Source organism: Carlito syrichta, unplaced genomic scaffold, assembly GCF_000164805.1.
Source record: "Carlito syrichta isolate Samal-C Ts95f unplaced genomic scaffold, Tarsius_syrichta-2.0.1 Scaffold305630, whole genome shotgun sequence".
NCBI lineage: Eukaryota > Metazoa > Chordata > Mammalia > Primates > Tarsiidae > Carlito > Carlito syrichta.
Genome location: NW_007249726.1, coordinates 490343 through 505601, shown reverse-complemented (window position 1 = coordinate 505601; position 15259 = coordinate 490343). Strand labels below are relative to the sequence as shown.

Genomic DNA, 15259 nt, shown 5'->3' with positions numbered 1-15259 from the left:
TCCGCCTCAGCCTTCCGAGTAGCCGGAATTACAGGCATGCGCCACCACACCCAGCTGATTTTTTGATTTATTGTAGAGATGAGGTCTCGCTGCCCAGGCGGGTCTCGAACCCGCGGGCTCAGGCAATCCACTCACCTCAGCCTCCCAAAGGCGCGGGATTACAGGCTGAGCCACCGAACCCGGCTATTTTTAAGGTTTTTAAAAAATAAATCTATATAGCATTTCCCATAGAGTTGCACTAATTTATATTCCTACCAAAAGTATATTATCATTTCCATTCTCTTTTCTCTGCTTCCTCACCAACAGCTGTTGTTTTTCTTTTTAATAATAATCATTTTGACTGGTGTAAGATGGTATATTGTTGCAGTTTTCATGTGCATTTCTTTGATGATTAGTGATGTTGAGCAGGTTTTTATATGTTAGCCACTCATATGCCTGCTTTTGAGAAATGTCTGGTCATATCCTTGTCCTACTTTTTTTAAAATTTGAGTTGTCATCCAGGCTGAAGTGCAGTGATATGCTCATGGCTCACCCCGGCCTTGACTTCCTGGGCTCAGGCAATCCTTCTGTCTCAGGCTTCCTGGTAATCGGGACGACAGGTATACACCATCATGTCTGGCTAATATCTTAATTTTTTTTTGTAGAGATGATCTCGTTATGTTGCCTAACCTGGTCTTGAACTCCAGGGCTCAAGCAATCCTCTTGCTTCAGCCTGCCAAAGTGCTAGGAATACAGGCATGAACCACCACACTCAGCTGTGTCGCGTTTAAAAAAAAATTTTTAATTTTTATTTTATTTCCAAAAGCATTGTTTTTATATATTGTTTTTATGTTTTAGGAGTCTGTAAGTCCTAACAATTTTATGTCAGGAGTGGAAGAGACTCCTTTATCAATTCAAGGGCCTAACTTTTTAAAAAGTTATTTTTGGAGAGATAAGGTCTTGCTATCCTACCCAGGCTGGTCATGAACTTTTTAAAAAATTTGATTTTATTTTAAAGATGTGGTATACAAGTGGTCATCATGCAGGTAAAGATTGGACATATCTTTGGTCCCTATATTGCCTGGTTTGAGATCAGGTACCCTTATTAATGTTATGTGCTCCCCACTCCCCTGGCAGTTTCTGGCTACTACCAATCCCTTTCTTATAGTATTATGGTAAATGTTTAGGATCCATTTAAGTGTGAGAACATATGGTACTCAATTCTTTGTTTCTGTGATAAATCACTGAGTATTTTGACTCAAAAATCCATCCAAGTTGCTGCAATGTCCATAATTTTGTTCTTCATGACTGCATAGTATTCCATCATGTATTTGTACCACATTTTTAAAATCCAGTCCAATTTCAATGGGCAGCACAGTTGGTTCCACATTTTTGTTAGCATCACACTTCCAGACTTTAAAATTTATCATAAAGCTACAATAATCAAAGCTACCTGGTATTGGCACAAAAACAGGCATATAGACCAATAGAACAGGATAGAGATTCCAGAAGGAAAACCTCAATTTCTCAACCAACCAATCTTTGACAAAGCCTCCAATAACAACCACTGGGAGAGGAGAACCTCTTCAGTAAATGGTTCTGGGAAAACTGGCTGACCACATGCAGCAGATTGAAATAGGACCCTACCTGTCACCATACACTCCAAATGGATCAAGGACCTAAATATGAAACCCCCAAATTTAGGAATCTTAGCATGGAAATAGGAATAGGCAGCCAAGTCCTGATCAAAACCCCAAGTGCCCATGCCATAAGAGATAAGATAGACAAGTGGGAGCTCATCAAACTGATATGCTTTGGCAAAGCAAAAGAAATCATCAAGAGAGCATGAAGACAGCCCACGGAATGGGGAACATTTTTTGCCAACTGCTTATCTGACAAAGGCCTAACATCCAGGATCTACAAGGAACTCAAATATGCTGAACGGGGGAAAAAAAACAAACAAACAGCCCCATTAAAAGTGGGCAAAAGACATGAAGAGACACTTCTCAAAAGAAGACATAGGGGCAGCCAACAGGAACGTGAAAAAATGCTCAGACTCAGTAATCATCAGAGAAATGCAAATCAAAACCACATTGAGATACCACCTAACATAAGTAAAAATGGCCGTCATTAATAAAACAAGAAACAACACTTTCTATTGGGGTTATTTGCTTTGTGTTGTTCAGTTATTTGAGTTCCTTGTGGATTCTGAATATTATTAGTCCTTTGTTGGATGTATAGTTTGCAAATAATTTTTTCTCATTTTATAGGTTGTCTGTGTATTCTATTGTTTCTTTTGCTGTTCGTAAGCTTTTAAGCTTTATTTGGTCCCATTTGTTTATTTTGTTGTTGCTGCTGCTGTTGCATTTGTTTTTTGAGGACTTGGTCATGAATTCACTGCCTAGTACAATGTCTTGAAGAAAGTTGTCTAGGTATTCTTGTAGAATTTTTATAGTTTTAGGCCTTATGTTTAGGTCTTTAATCTGCCTTGAGTCGATTTTTATATATGATGATAGGTAAGGTTCAGGTTCATTCTTCTACATATGGGATTCCAATCTTCCTAGCACCATTTATTGAATAGGGTATTCTTTTCCCAGCGTGCATTTTTGTTGTCTTTGTCAAAATCAGTTGGTTGTAGTTCTGTGGCTTTATTTCTGGGTTCTCTATTCTGTTCCATTGACCTGTGTCTATCTTTATCCCAGTACCATACTATTTTGGTTATTAAAGCCTGATAGCATAATTTGAAGTGAGGTGATGCAATACCTCTATTTTATTCTTTTTGCTTAGGATTGCTTTTGCTATCTGGGTTTTTAAAAATTTCTGTATACGTTTTAGGATTGCTTTTTCTAGGTTTGTGACATCTGATGTTGGTAATGTGATAAAGTTTGTCTTGAATTATTATATTGCCCTGGGATGTATGGCCATTTTAACAATATTGATGCTTTTAATCCATGAGCATGAGATGCTTTCCTATTTGCTTATGCCATCTACTATTTATTTCATCTCTGTTTTGCAGTTCTTCTTATAGAAATCTTTTACCCCATTGTAAATAATTTTGTAGGTATGTTATTTTATTATTGTAGCTATTGTAAATGGGATTTCCTTCTTGATTTGGTCCTAGGGTCTTGATTTGGTCTTTGGTGTACAGAAATGCTACTGATTTCTGTACATGAAATTTATATCCCGAAATTTACTTAAATTCATGTATCAAATCTGAGGGTTTTTTGGTGGTGTCTTTAGGGTATTCTAGATATGAGAAAATATCAACAATAAAGAGATTAATTGACTTCCTCTTTTTAAGTTTAATTGCCTTTTATTATTTTCTCTTGTCTTATTGATCTGGTGAGCACTTTTAGTACTATATTGAATAAGAGTAGTAAAAGGGTATCCTTGTCTTGTCCACTTATTAGAAGGAATACGTTAAACTGTTCCTTGGTTAAGTGTAATGTTCTCTGAAGTTTGCCATATATTGCCTTACTATGCTGAGGTATGTTTCTTCTGTGCTTAGTTTGTTGAGAATGTTTCATCCTGAAAGGATGCTGAATTTTATTAAATGCTTTCTGAGGAACAATTGGTATGATCTTTCTTTTTATAACTCTGCTTATGTGATATATCATATTTATTGATTTGCATATGTAGAACCACCATTGCATCCCTGGATAAATCACATGATCATGGTGTATTGTCTTTTGGATATGCTGTTGGATTTGATTCATTAGTATCTTATTGGGGAGTTTTGGGTCATATTTATCAGAGTTATTGGTCTGTAGTTTGTATTTGTTTGCTCTTGTTGGGTTTGGGAATTAAGATGACATTGGCCTCACAGAATGAGTTAGGAAAGATTTTATCCTCAATTTTTTGAAATTGTTTAATGAGGATTGCTATTTGTTCTTCTTTGTATGTTTGGTCAAATTTGGCTGTGAATCCTTCTGGTCTTAGACACCTTTGTTGGAAGATATTTTATTACTGATGCAATCTTGCCACTCATTATTTACTGGTTAGTTCAGGAGTTGTTGTTGTTGTTGTTGTTGTTGTTATTTTTTCCTGGCTCAATCTTGGGAAGTTGTATGTTTGCAGGAGAGTATCCCTTTACCTGATGTTTTCTAGTATGTGGGTGTATAGTTGTTCATTATAGTCTCTGATGGTATCAGTTTAACATCTGCTTTTTCATTTCTGATTATGTTTATTTGAATCTTTTCTTTTCTTGGTTAGTTTGGCTAAGGTTTATGAATGTTATCTTTTCAAAGAAGCAACTTTTTTGGGGGGGAGGGGGTTGGTGTCTCACTCCGTTGCCCAGGCTGAAGTGCAGTGGCACACTCATGGCTACGCCAGTGTCAACCTGCTTGGTTCCAGCAATCTTTCTGCCTCAGCCTTCCAAGGTGCTGGAACTACAGGTGTGCGCTGCCACGCCTGGCTAATTTTTGATTTACTGTAGAGATGAGGTCTCACCAAGTTGCCCAGGCCGGTCTCGAAGCCCCAGGCTCAGGCAATCCACTTGCCTCAGCCTCCCAAAGTGCTGGAATGAGCTGCGGAGGCTGGCCTTTTGTTAATCTTGTATTATATTTTTCTTTTTGTCTTATATTATATTTTTGTTTAGTATTATATTTTTGTCTTGTATTATGTTTTTCCTTTTGCACTGCCATGCTTGGCTAATTTTTGATTTATTGTAGGGACAAGGCCTCCTCAAGTTGCCCGGGTTGGCCTCGAACCCTCAGGCTCAGGCAATCCACTCACCTTTCAAAGTGCTGGAATGAGCTGTGGATCCTGGCCTTGTTTTGTTAATCTTGTATGATATTTTTCTTTTTGTCTCTGTTTCATTTAGTTCTGTACTGATCTTTGTATTTCTTTTCTTCTGATAATTTTAGAATTGGTTTGTTCTCACTTTTCTAGTTCTTTGAGGCGCAATGTAGGTTGTTGATTGTGATCTTTCTACTTTTTTGATGTTTTTAATGCTATAAACTTCCCTCTTACTGTTTTTGTTGTATCCCACAGGTTTTAGTAGGCTGTGTTTTCATTTCAATTTGTTTCAAAAAATTTTTTATGACCTTTATATCATTTTTGTTGATCTAGTGATTGTTCAGGAGCATGCTGCTTAATTTCCATGTATTTATATAGTTTTCAAAGTTCTACTTGGTATTGATTTTTAGCTTTATTCCACTGTGGTCTGAGAAGACACTTGACATAATTTCAATTTTAAAAAAATTATTTAAGACTGGTTTTGTGGCATAACGCATAGCCTATCTTTAAAAATGTTCATGTGCTGATGAAAACAATGCAATCTGTAATTGTGGGGTAAAATTATCTGTAAATGTACTTTAACTCCATTTGATCTAGGGTCTAATTTTAGTTCAGAATTTGTTTTGTTACATTTCTGTCTTGATGATCTGTCTAGTGCTGTGAGTGGGGAGTTAAAGTCCTTCACTGTTATTATATTGTTGTCTATAGCTTTCTTTTGGCCTAGTAATTTTTTATTTTGAATATGAGTGCTCCAATGTTGGGTACATTTATATTTAAGATCGTTATATTTTCTTGCTGAATTACTCCCTCTGTCATTTTGAGATGGCCTTTTTAATTACCATTTTTATTTAAAATGTTTGAATTGTTATAGGTATATCTACTTCTGCATTTTTTGTTGTTTTTTTGTTTGCATGGCATCACTTTCTTTTTATCTTTTTACTTTCAGTCTACATGTATCTTTAGAGGTAAAGTAAGTTTCTTGTAGGCAGTATATATAACTGGACAATGTTTTCCATTTGTTCCCCAATCTTTAAGTGGAACATTTAATTCATTTACATTCAAGGTTAATATTAATATGTGAGATATTTTTAAAAATCATGTTGTTAATTATTTTAAGTTGTTTTATCCATTCTTTGTTTATCCCTTTTTGTCTTTGTGGCTAGATGAAACTCTGTCATGTTGTCATTTGATTCCTTTCTCTTCCTTCTTTGTGTGATTGTTTTATAAGTAGGGTGGTGAGTGTTACCCTAGATATACATAAGAAAACCTGGTTTCCATGTCCGTCTTTGACTGAGCTTTGGTTGATTCCATGTCAACTGGAACTCAGCTAGAGAGTGGGGCAAAGCTCAAAATGACTTCTTGGGCCTGTGACCAAGGAGGACAGGACCATTACAGGCAAGCAGTATGGGCAAGAAGCTGTGTAAAGTGGGGTTTGCTCATGTCTCAGTCGCACAGCAGCCAATTGTAGTGCAGTAAGTATTGTCCAAGATATGTGTCAGAAGGCCTTGTTTCGCTGAGCCTCCTTGACTGCACAGTGGCTGCTATCACATCTGTCCAAACTCAGCCTGAGGGCAGGGCACAGCCCAGTGTTAGACTCTTAAGATGGGGCCTTGGTACTGGGACCAATGAGAATGAGGTTCCCTCCCAGTCAAGCAGCCTGGGTGAGAAGCTGTGGGGAACTTGTTGTAAGGGAGCTTCAACTCCCACTCACCTCTCCCCAGCCCTTCTCAGCTAACTGCCAACTGATACAGGAAATTGCCCCTGAAGACTGTCTTAACATTACAAAACTTCTGTCAATGCAATGACAAGTAGTCAGAGTCCCCTATGTTCTGGCCATATTTTGCTCTCTACTCCTGTACTTCCCTCTGTGAGTCCTGGTCTACATCCCAAATCCTTCTCACCCACACCAAATCCCTCTCCCCTCCAGACCCTGAATCACCTTCCTTCCATCCAGTTGATCATACCACCCCCCCACCCCGACTGTGCCTCCTCCTTAGGCTCCTGTCTCTGACCCACCACTTCCCATAAATCCTGTTCCATTGCCATCTCCTTCTGCAAGACTCCTAACCCACAACTGCTCTCTCCTCCCCCACTCCATCTCATACCGGACACAAAACACCCTGATCCTCCCATTGTTCCTACAAACCTGGTACCTCTCTGCCCACTCAGATAGGTAGCTGGTGCTGAATGAATAGTTCATGTCCATGGCCACTTCTCTCTCACTGACCTCTTCCAGATTGAAAAAAGACTAGGATCCTTCTCCTCTGACTCTGACAATTATCTTAAGGAATTTACATATTTAACCCAATCTTATTATTTAACATGGTATGACCTTTATGTAGTCCTCTCATCCATTCTCCTACCTGATGAGAAGGAACTTGTCTGGCTGGCAGCACAGGCTCACGCCAATGAAGTTCATTGGCTGGATGACCAAAAGCCAGTAGGGGATTATCAAACCGGTAGACCCAGTCGAGCCTCATGCAACCACATGACAACCTGCCTTGCTGCAGGTCTCCAAAAGGTTGCCCATAAGGCTGTTAATTATGGGTAAAATCAGAGAAATCACCCAAAACTCAGATGAAAACCCAGCTCAATTCTGGCCTGCTTGGCAGAGCCTCTCCAAGAATATACAAAAATTGACCCAGGCTCAGCTGAAGGAACAGTTGTCCTCAATACTCACTTTATCTCACAGTCAGTCCCCAACATCAGGAAAAAGCTTAAAAAGGCAGACAAAGGCCCTCAGACCCCTCAGCAAGGCCTCCTTACTATGGCTTTTAAAGACTATAATAACAGGGAAGAGCAGGCGAAGCTAGAAAAAACACAGAGAGATTAGGCAAAATACCAGTTACTGGTGGCAGCCCTTAAGGGCTCCAAGCCTCATGCCTCATTTAAAGGGGATTACTCAAAAGCATCACCAGAGCCATGCTTCAAATGTGGCAAGGGGGGCCATTGGGCAAGAGCATGTCCAAACCTCTGGCCTCCATCAAAACCCTGCCTATTATGCAGAAAACCAGATCACTGGAAGGCTGACTGCTCTCTCTCTCTCTCTCTCTCCTCAAAGGGGGACTGCATCCCTTCCTGTTCCTGTCCTTAACCTATCCAACCTCCTAGGCCTTGCTGCTGAAGACTGAAGATGCCCAGAGTCCATGCCCCTGTCGTCCATCTCAATCTCCAATTCTGGGGGAACTATCCAAGTGGCAGGTAAGCCCATCTTCAGACCACTCACTCTGGCCCTCCCAAATTTTCAGGACCTGCTCATCCCTCCAACATTTCCATTGTTGGGATTGATGGTCTTATCTTGTCTCCCCTAATTACTGAACCTCTGTCATGTGTTATCCAAAATGCTTCATTCACACACTTCTTTTTACTACTGCCTAAATGTCCTACTCCCATCTTTGGTCAAGACCTTTTATCCAAATTCTGGGTTACACTTTCCTTCTACCTCCCTACTCACAAAATCTGCCTTTCTCCTTCTTCTCAACCAATCAGATGTGTCCCAACCCAACAACCCCTATCTTATCTTCTTCCTCCTTCCATTGTTAACAAAGGTATGGGACACTAATACCCTTCTGTCACATCCCACCACACTCCAGTCCGAATACACCTTAAAGAGCCATCCAAATTCCCAAATCAACCTCAATACCCCATCTGCTTAACATACCAACAAGGCCTTAACAAATCATAACAAAACTCTTAAAACGGGGCCTTCTTAAACTTACCCACTTTCCCTATAATACATCTATCCTCCCGGTCTGCAAACCAAATGGTTCTTATAAACTAGTCCAAGATCTCTGAGCTATCAGTGCTGCGGTGCTGCCAAACCATCTGGTGGTTACAAACCCCTACACCCTCCTTTCCAGACTCCCATTCAATACTTCTTATTATACTGTCCTGGATCTCAAAGATGTCTTCTTCACAATTACTCTACACTCAGACACATGAAACCTGTTGGCCTTTACATGGACCAATCCTGACACTCATCAGTCTCATCAGCTCACTTGGATAGTCTTGCCGCAAGGATTTCGAGACAGTCCTCATTTCTTTAGTCAGGCACTATCCGCTGATCTAGCCTCTCTTAGTCTCACTCCCAGTACAATTCTCCAACATGTAGATGACCTCCTTCTGTGCAGCTCTTTCTTAGAACAGTGCACCCAAGGTAAAGTTCAGCTCTTAAACTTTCACGCTGAAAAGGGTACTGCGTTTCCCCATCCAAGGTCCAACTCTGTACCCTCGAAGTTACATTTTTTGGATTCTCCCTGACTCCTACTGAAAGGAAAAATCACAGTAGAATGAAAAGCCCTTATAGCCATCTTACCCATGCATACCACTAAAACTGAAATTTTATCCTTCCTCAGTGTCGCCAGATTCCTCCGTTTATGGATACCCAACTTTAGTCTCCTAGCTAAACCTCTTTATAATTCCACAAAAGGCAGCCTTCTGGAGTCATTAAACCCCTTTGTCCATCTTGTCCTGGCTTCCAATGCACTCACAGAGGCTTTGCTCTCTGCCCAGCTTTAGGACTTCCTGATCTATCCTGCTCTTTCCTCCTATACACCTCAGAGAGGAAAGGGATAGCCTAAGGGTCCTGTGTCAACAAAAAGGGCCTGCACTTACATCAATCGCCTATTTTTCTAAACAACACTTACACCAATCGCCTATTTTTCTAAACAACCCGACAAGACAGTTAGGGAATGGCCAATGTGCCTGTGAGCCTTGGCAGCTGCAGCCACCCTAGCACAGGGGAGTATAAAAACATACCTTTGGCCAGAAAACTACTATCCTCCACTCACATGACTTAAAAGATTTGCTTTCCCAAAAAGCTGTAGGATTTCTCTCCCCATCAACAATACAATTATTACACATGACTTCTATTGAATCCCCTAACTTTGTCACAGAAAAAGGCCCAAATCTGAACCCAGCAACGCTCTTAGCAGATATTACCAAACCCCTTACTCACTCATGCATAAAGACCCTTGAAGAGTTACAACCACACTTTCTTCAAATTTCCTCTGAACCCCTCGAAGATGCACATGCTACATGGCATATTGATGGCAGCTCCACCTTTACTTTCAATACAGAAAACATTGCAAGATATGCTATTGTATCAGATACCAACATCATTTAATCTAAACCCCTTCCCCATGGAACAACCTCCCAAAGGCTGAGCATGCTGCCCTTGCCAGAGTCCTCACTCTAGCTGGTGGCAAAAGAGTTAACATCTATACTGACTCCAAATATGCCTTCCACATCCTACACTCCTATGCCAATATTTGGAAAGAACAAGGATTCCTGTCCTCCAAGCCCCCCCATAACCAATGCCCCTCTCATTCTCAAACTACTTGAAGCAGCCAATCTACCCGAAAAGATCAGTGTAATAATCCACTGCAAGGGGCATCAATTAGGGGATGATCCTATTTCCCTAGGAAACAATAGGGCAGACACAGAAGCTAAATGGGTTTCTCTTCTTAGCAGTCCAGCTCCTCAATTAATAGCAATTCCCAAAGCTGTTAACCCTGTCCATGCTCCCAAAGAAAGAACAGACCTTTTAAATAAAGGAGCACATGAACAGGATAATTGGCTCTTAAACCAAGGGAGTTACATCTTTCCAGAAGCTTGATGCATTCTTTCACAAATGCATCAAGCCCTTCATATTGGATACAGACCCCGCCAACACCTATTAGAACCTCTTTTAACTTGCAAAAATTTAGATTCCCTCCTTCAGGAAATCACATGAGCTTGTACAATCTGTACAGCAGTCTCACCTCAGGGTGCCATCTGACTACCTTCCTTCCCCACTTGTTAGGACAGAGGTCATATTTCTGGACAGGACTGGCAAATCGACTTTACACACATGCCACTTCACAAAAGGCACAAATACTTATTAACCTTAGTAGATACCTTGTCAGAATGGGTAGAAATTTTCACTTCTACCAATGAAAAGTCCTAAGGAAAAACTAAGGTCTTCCTTCAAGAGATAATTCCCTGCTTCAGACTTCCCAAACCTTTCAATCAGACGATGGGCCAGCTTCATCTCTAACATTACCCGACAGGTTCCAAAGGCCTTACATATAACTGGGAAACTTCACATTCCTTGCAGGCCCCAGTCTTCTGGCAAAATCGTAAAGTATATCTAATAGCATTATTTCTTTTAAAACACCTAACCAAACTTTCCCTAGAACTTCAACAGCCCTGGGCAGAACTTTTTCCTATAGCCCTGACCAGCATTCGTGCCAGTCCACGAGCACCTTCCTTCCTTCCTTAGCCCTTTCGAACTCATGTGCAGGAGACCCTTCCTCCTAGGAAATTTTTCCAAACAACCATCCCTCCTAGGCGACTACATCCCCACCCTCAACCTAGTAAGACATCTCTTGTGGGAACATGCAGATCAGGTACTCCCCAAACCCCTACAACCACCATGTGTTGGGACTCCTTTATCTCCTGGGGCTTGGGTCTTATAAAAATCTCTACATGTCATAGACCTAACACCCCAATGGACTGGACCATTTCAGGTACTTCTCACCACTCCTACCACAGTCCAACTTCAAGACCATACACCGTGGATCCATTTTTACAGGATAAAAAAGGTATCCAAGCTGCCCTCTAAATCTCAGCCATCGCCTGAACCATCACCACCGCAGTACTCCTGATCCATCATTGGGCCCACTAAGCTCTGACTCTCCCCTATTCCTGAAAAACAACAAAATTGTGAGCCATAATCAAACACCCTTCTACTTTTACATTCCGACTACCTACAATGAATACATTTTTCTTCATTATTCCCATTGCTTTGTCTATTGTATTTATCATCCTGAGTGCCTTATTTCACCTTTGTGACTCTTTCAAGTCTTCCTGCCCCTGGGGTTGCCTACCCCTCTAATATGAGCTTAGGACACTACCATTGTTATGAATGTTTGAATTGTGGCCTCTGCTTTTTCTACTCAAGGGAAATCTGCAAAAATATCCCTTTATCCTTGCCTTGCCAAATTCTCCACGTCATCTCATCCTTCCCCAGTCATGTCCATAAACAAATTGCAGAGCTTCTCCCAGATGCTTGGCTCCAAGGAGATTTTGACTATTCCTGGGATGACATCAAACATCAAATATACCTTCCAAAACCTTAATTTTAAAATAAAATGTAAGCTCTAAACTTTATGCTCCTCAACTCTCTTCTTACCTCCCCCCACTTCACTTCCAAATGGGTCACAAGACCTTATGGATACTACTTACTTATATAAAACTTTAAACCTAACCATCATCTTCTCAACTCCTCCAATCCCAACTTAGCTAAAGATTGCTGGCTCTGTCTATCCCCTTATTCTTCCCAGTATTCTGCCATTCCTATCCCTACCCAACACTGGACTACTAGTCATGACCTTTCACTCCAAATATCAAGGGGTCAACCCTTCCAACTAATGAACATTGGTGATCTATATAATTTTATCATAAATGAAAACACCAAAAAGACCCTAACAGACAGAGTTATCAATCTTCTCATGTCTTACCACTCTAATCTTGCACAAGTAACAGCACCCAAATGCCCAATTTGGGGACCCATCACAATCTATACTACTCTTAATTTCAAGACCCCTCTGTATAAAATGGGTCCAATAAAATGGCAAACATCTGGGTACTCTTCAAAACTCTCTCTACAAACACATTCTTACAATAATGCCATCAAGTGATTGGGCTAACTACCAAGTAACCCAAATAGCCTTCTTTTCAAAACCTGTATGCTTTTCAGCTAAGCTAACAATACAATCTTCAGAATTAAAAAACAAAAACTCAAGCTACTGTCAAGGAAAGCCAACCGATTGTATAAAGCTTTTTCATGGAAATCCTGCTCTTAATCTTCCGAATCTGAATGCCTTCTAATACTGGCTTATGAATGGCTCAATGAAGGGTCTTTATAGATACAAAAAGACATTTTCTCCATCTGGAAAATAAAACGATCTATGTATACCCAGTCAGTTCTCAAGGGCCTTTCCAACCCCTCACGGGAGCCATTTTAGTGGGAACGCTCTCCACCTGGGAAAATGAAAACCCCAAATACCCTATTGATCACTTTTTCACTATTGAAATGAATATTTGCCTCTAAACTCCAGGAATATTCTTTCTCTGTGAGACTATTTCTTATCTCTGCCTCTCTGCTAATTGAACAGGACATGCACCCAAACTTACCTTGCACCTGAAATTCACATTGCTTCCAACAATTAGGCATTACTCATACCTCTAATCTACACAAGACCCTAAAGGGCTATATAGCTTATTCCTCTTCTCATAAGTGTGGGAATAACTGCAGGAGTAGGTACAGGAGTAGCCGGTTTATTTACCTCTCTTTCTTTCTACCAAGACTTATCTGAAAACTGATCTAACAGCTTAGATTAAATATCTGAGAGCAGTATCACCTTACAAAACCAATTAGATTCCCTAGCAGGAGTCGTCCCCTCAAATCTCAGAGCATTAGATTGCTTAACAGTCGAAAAGGGGGGGGGTATGTCTATTCCTAGAAGAAGAATGCTGCTTTTATGTAAACCTGTTTGTCTAGTTAGAGATGCAGCAAAAAAGTTAACAGACCGACTCTAAAATATGACAACGCCAAAACAAATTCTGGAGGTGCTGGTCCAAAATTTGGAATTGGATGCCATGGCTACTCCCATTCCTGGGTCATTTAGAAGTCATTTTGGCCTTCGGGTCCTGTCTCTTTCGCCTCTTGTTCAGTTTCTTACAGGACCGGTTCCGTGCTTTCATGAATCAAACTGTCCACGAACTTCTACTGATAGAATCTGAATATTAATGACTTTGAACCACCCTCCTCTAACAAAACCACTCCCAAGGGTCAGTGCCACTTCTCAGCAGGATGAAGCTGCAGACTTAAGACCTTAGGTCCTATTCCATATGACAAAAGGCTGGGATGTAAGGGAGGTACACCCCCACTCACCTCTCTCTCCACCCCTTTCCCACTAATGGATACAGGAAATTGCCCCTCAAGCCTGTCTTAACATTACAAAATAGGAAGGTCCTGCTCCATCTAACTGCCCCTCAAGCCTGTCCTAACATTCAAAACAGGAATACTCAGCCGGGCTTGGTGGCTCAGCCTGTAATCCCTCGCCTTTGAGAGGCTGAGGTGAGTGGATTGCCAGAGCCCAAGGGTTTGATACCCGCCTGGGCAACTTGGCGAGACCTCATCTCTACAATAAATCAAAAACTAGCCGGGTGTGGTAGCACACGCCTGTAGTTCCAGCTACTTGGAAGGCTGAGGCAGAAGGATCGCCGGAGCCCAGCAGGTTGAGGCTGCGGTGGCCAGGAGCGGCCACTGCACTCCAGTCTGGGCGACAGAGTGAGACTACAACTCAAAAAAAAAAACAAAAAACCAAAAAAACAGGAATACTCTGCTCTAACCCTTGAGCTGGTTCACAGAGATGGGATCAGAAGTCTCCATCAAATTCCCAAGGAGCCCTTAACCCCAGGCTCACAGAGATGGGAATGGAACACCTAACCGACTTCCCAAGGAGCCCCTACCCCCCACTGAAAGGCGCAGGGAACAGTCAGAAGGGCTTCTCCCGAGATGGCACTAAACACTATATAGAACCAAACAAAGACAACAAAGGCCCTAAGCTCCTGCTTTTCCCGCGCGCATGAAACTTAAACCTATATGCAAATATTATCTCCCTATAGGAATATTACCTCATAGCCCCCTCCAATAAGACCCTAACATGGCACTGGCCAGCCCTTGCCAAGCCCCGGCACAGCACTGGCCACCCCCTCCCAAACCGATAAATACAGACCTCTCTCTCTCTCTCCCTCCCTTACCAGGCGGTTACAAACCCTCTCTCTGTAGCCGCTGCTTTAATAAATCTCTTGGCCTCAAAGGGTGTTGAGTCTCGCTGTGTGCCACCGTCTTTCACCCACCCCTGAGCTGGCACACAGAGATGGGAAGGGAAGAACCAACTTACTTCCCAGGAGGCCCCTCCTGCTACCCTGAGCTTAACTGCTTGTGAAAACATTCCCTCCTGCCTGATCTCCTTACCCTACTCGCATATAAAAAACTCTCCCTGCTTCAGGTCAAACTGATGCCACTTTGGTGTCAGCCCAGGCATTTCACTTTAATAAACTCCTTTGCCTGAACATAGAGTGTGTGCTCCTTTTCCGCCAACCTTACACTTGCTCCACTCATTTATCAGTTTCAATAGAAGCCCACAGTGTGTGGGAGCACCCAGTCTCTCCTCTTCCTCCTTGGAACAGCACCGCAACAACAGCCAAGTCTGTAGGTTCCTGGCTGAGGCTGCTTGAATGCCTGTGGGATTTCATGTGAGTTCCCTTTCTGGAGTGACAGCTCTTTACAATCTTTAGGCAACTCCTAGGTCAGGCCCAAGACATAGTGGACCAAGGGTTTCTCCCACAGTCAACATTGTAAAAGCCACCTTCTGGCGATTTTCTCTCCATTGCCCTGCGTCCAAGGGCCTCTCCTGGTTCTCTGTCAGTCCGAATGGGAAAAGCTGCTTCAAAAACCTTCTCCCTACTTACACCTCTGGTGCTTCTAATC

The 15259-nt window shown here is 41.7% G+C and overlaps 1 protein-coding gene across 1 annotated transcript in view; it reads right to left on the bottom strand.

The window, feature by feature from the left end:
• LOC103264209 (disintegrin and metalloproteinase domain-containing protein 18-like) overlaps nt 1-15259 on the bottom strand; it is a 123113-nt gene that overhangs the window by 17773 nt on the left and 90081 nt on the right. The window lies entirely within an intron of this gene.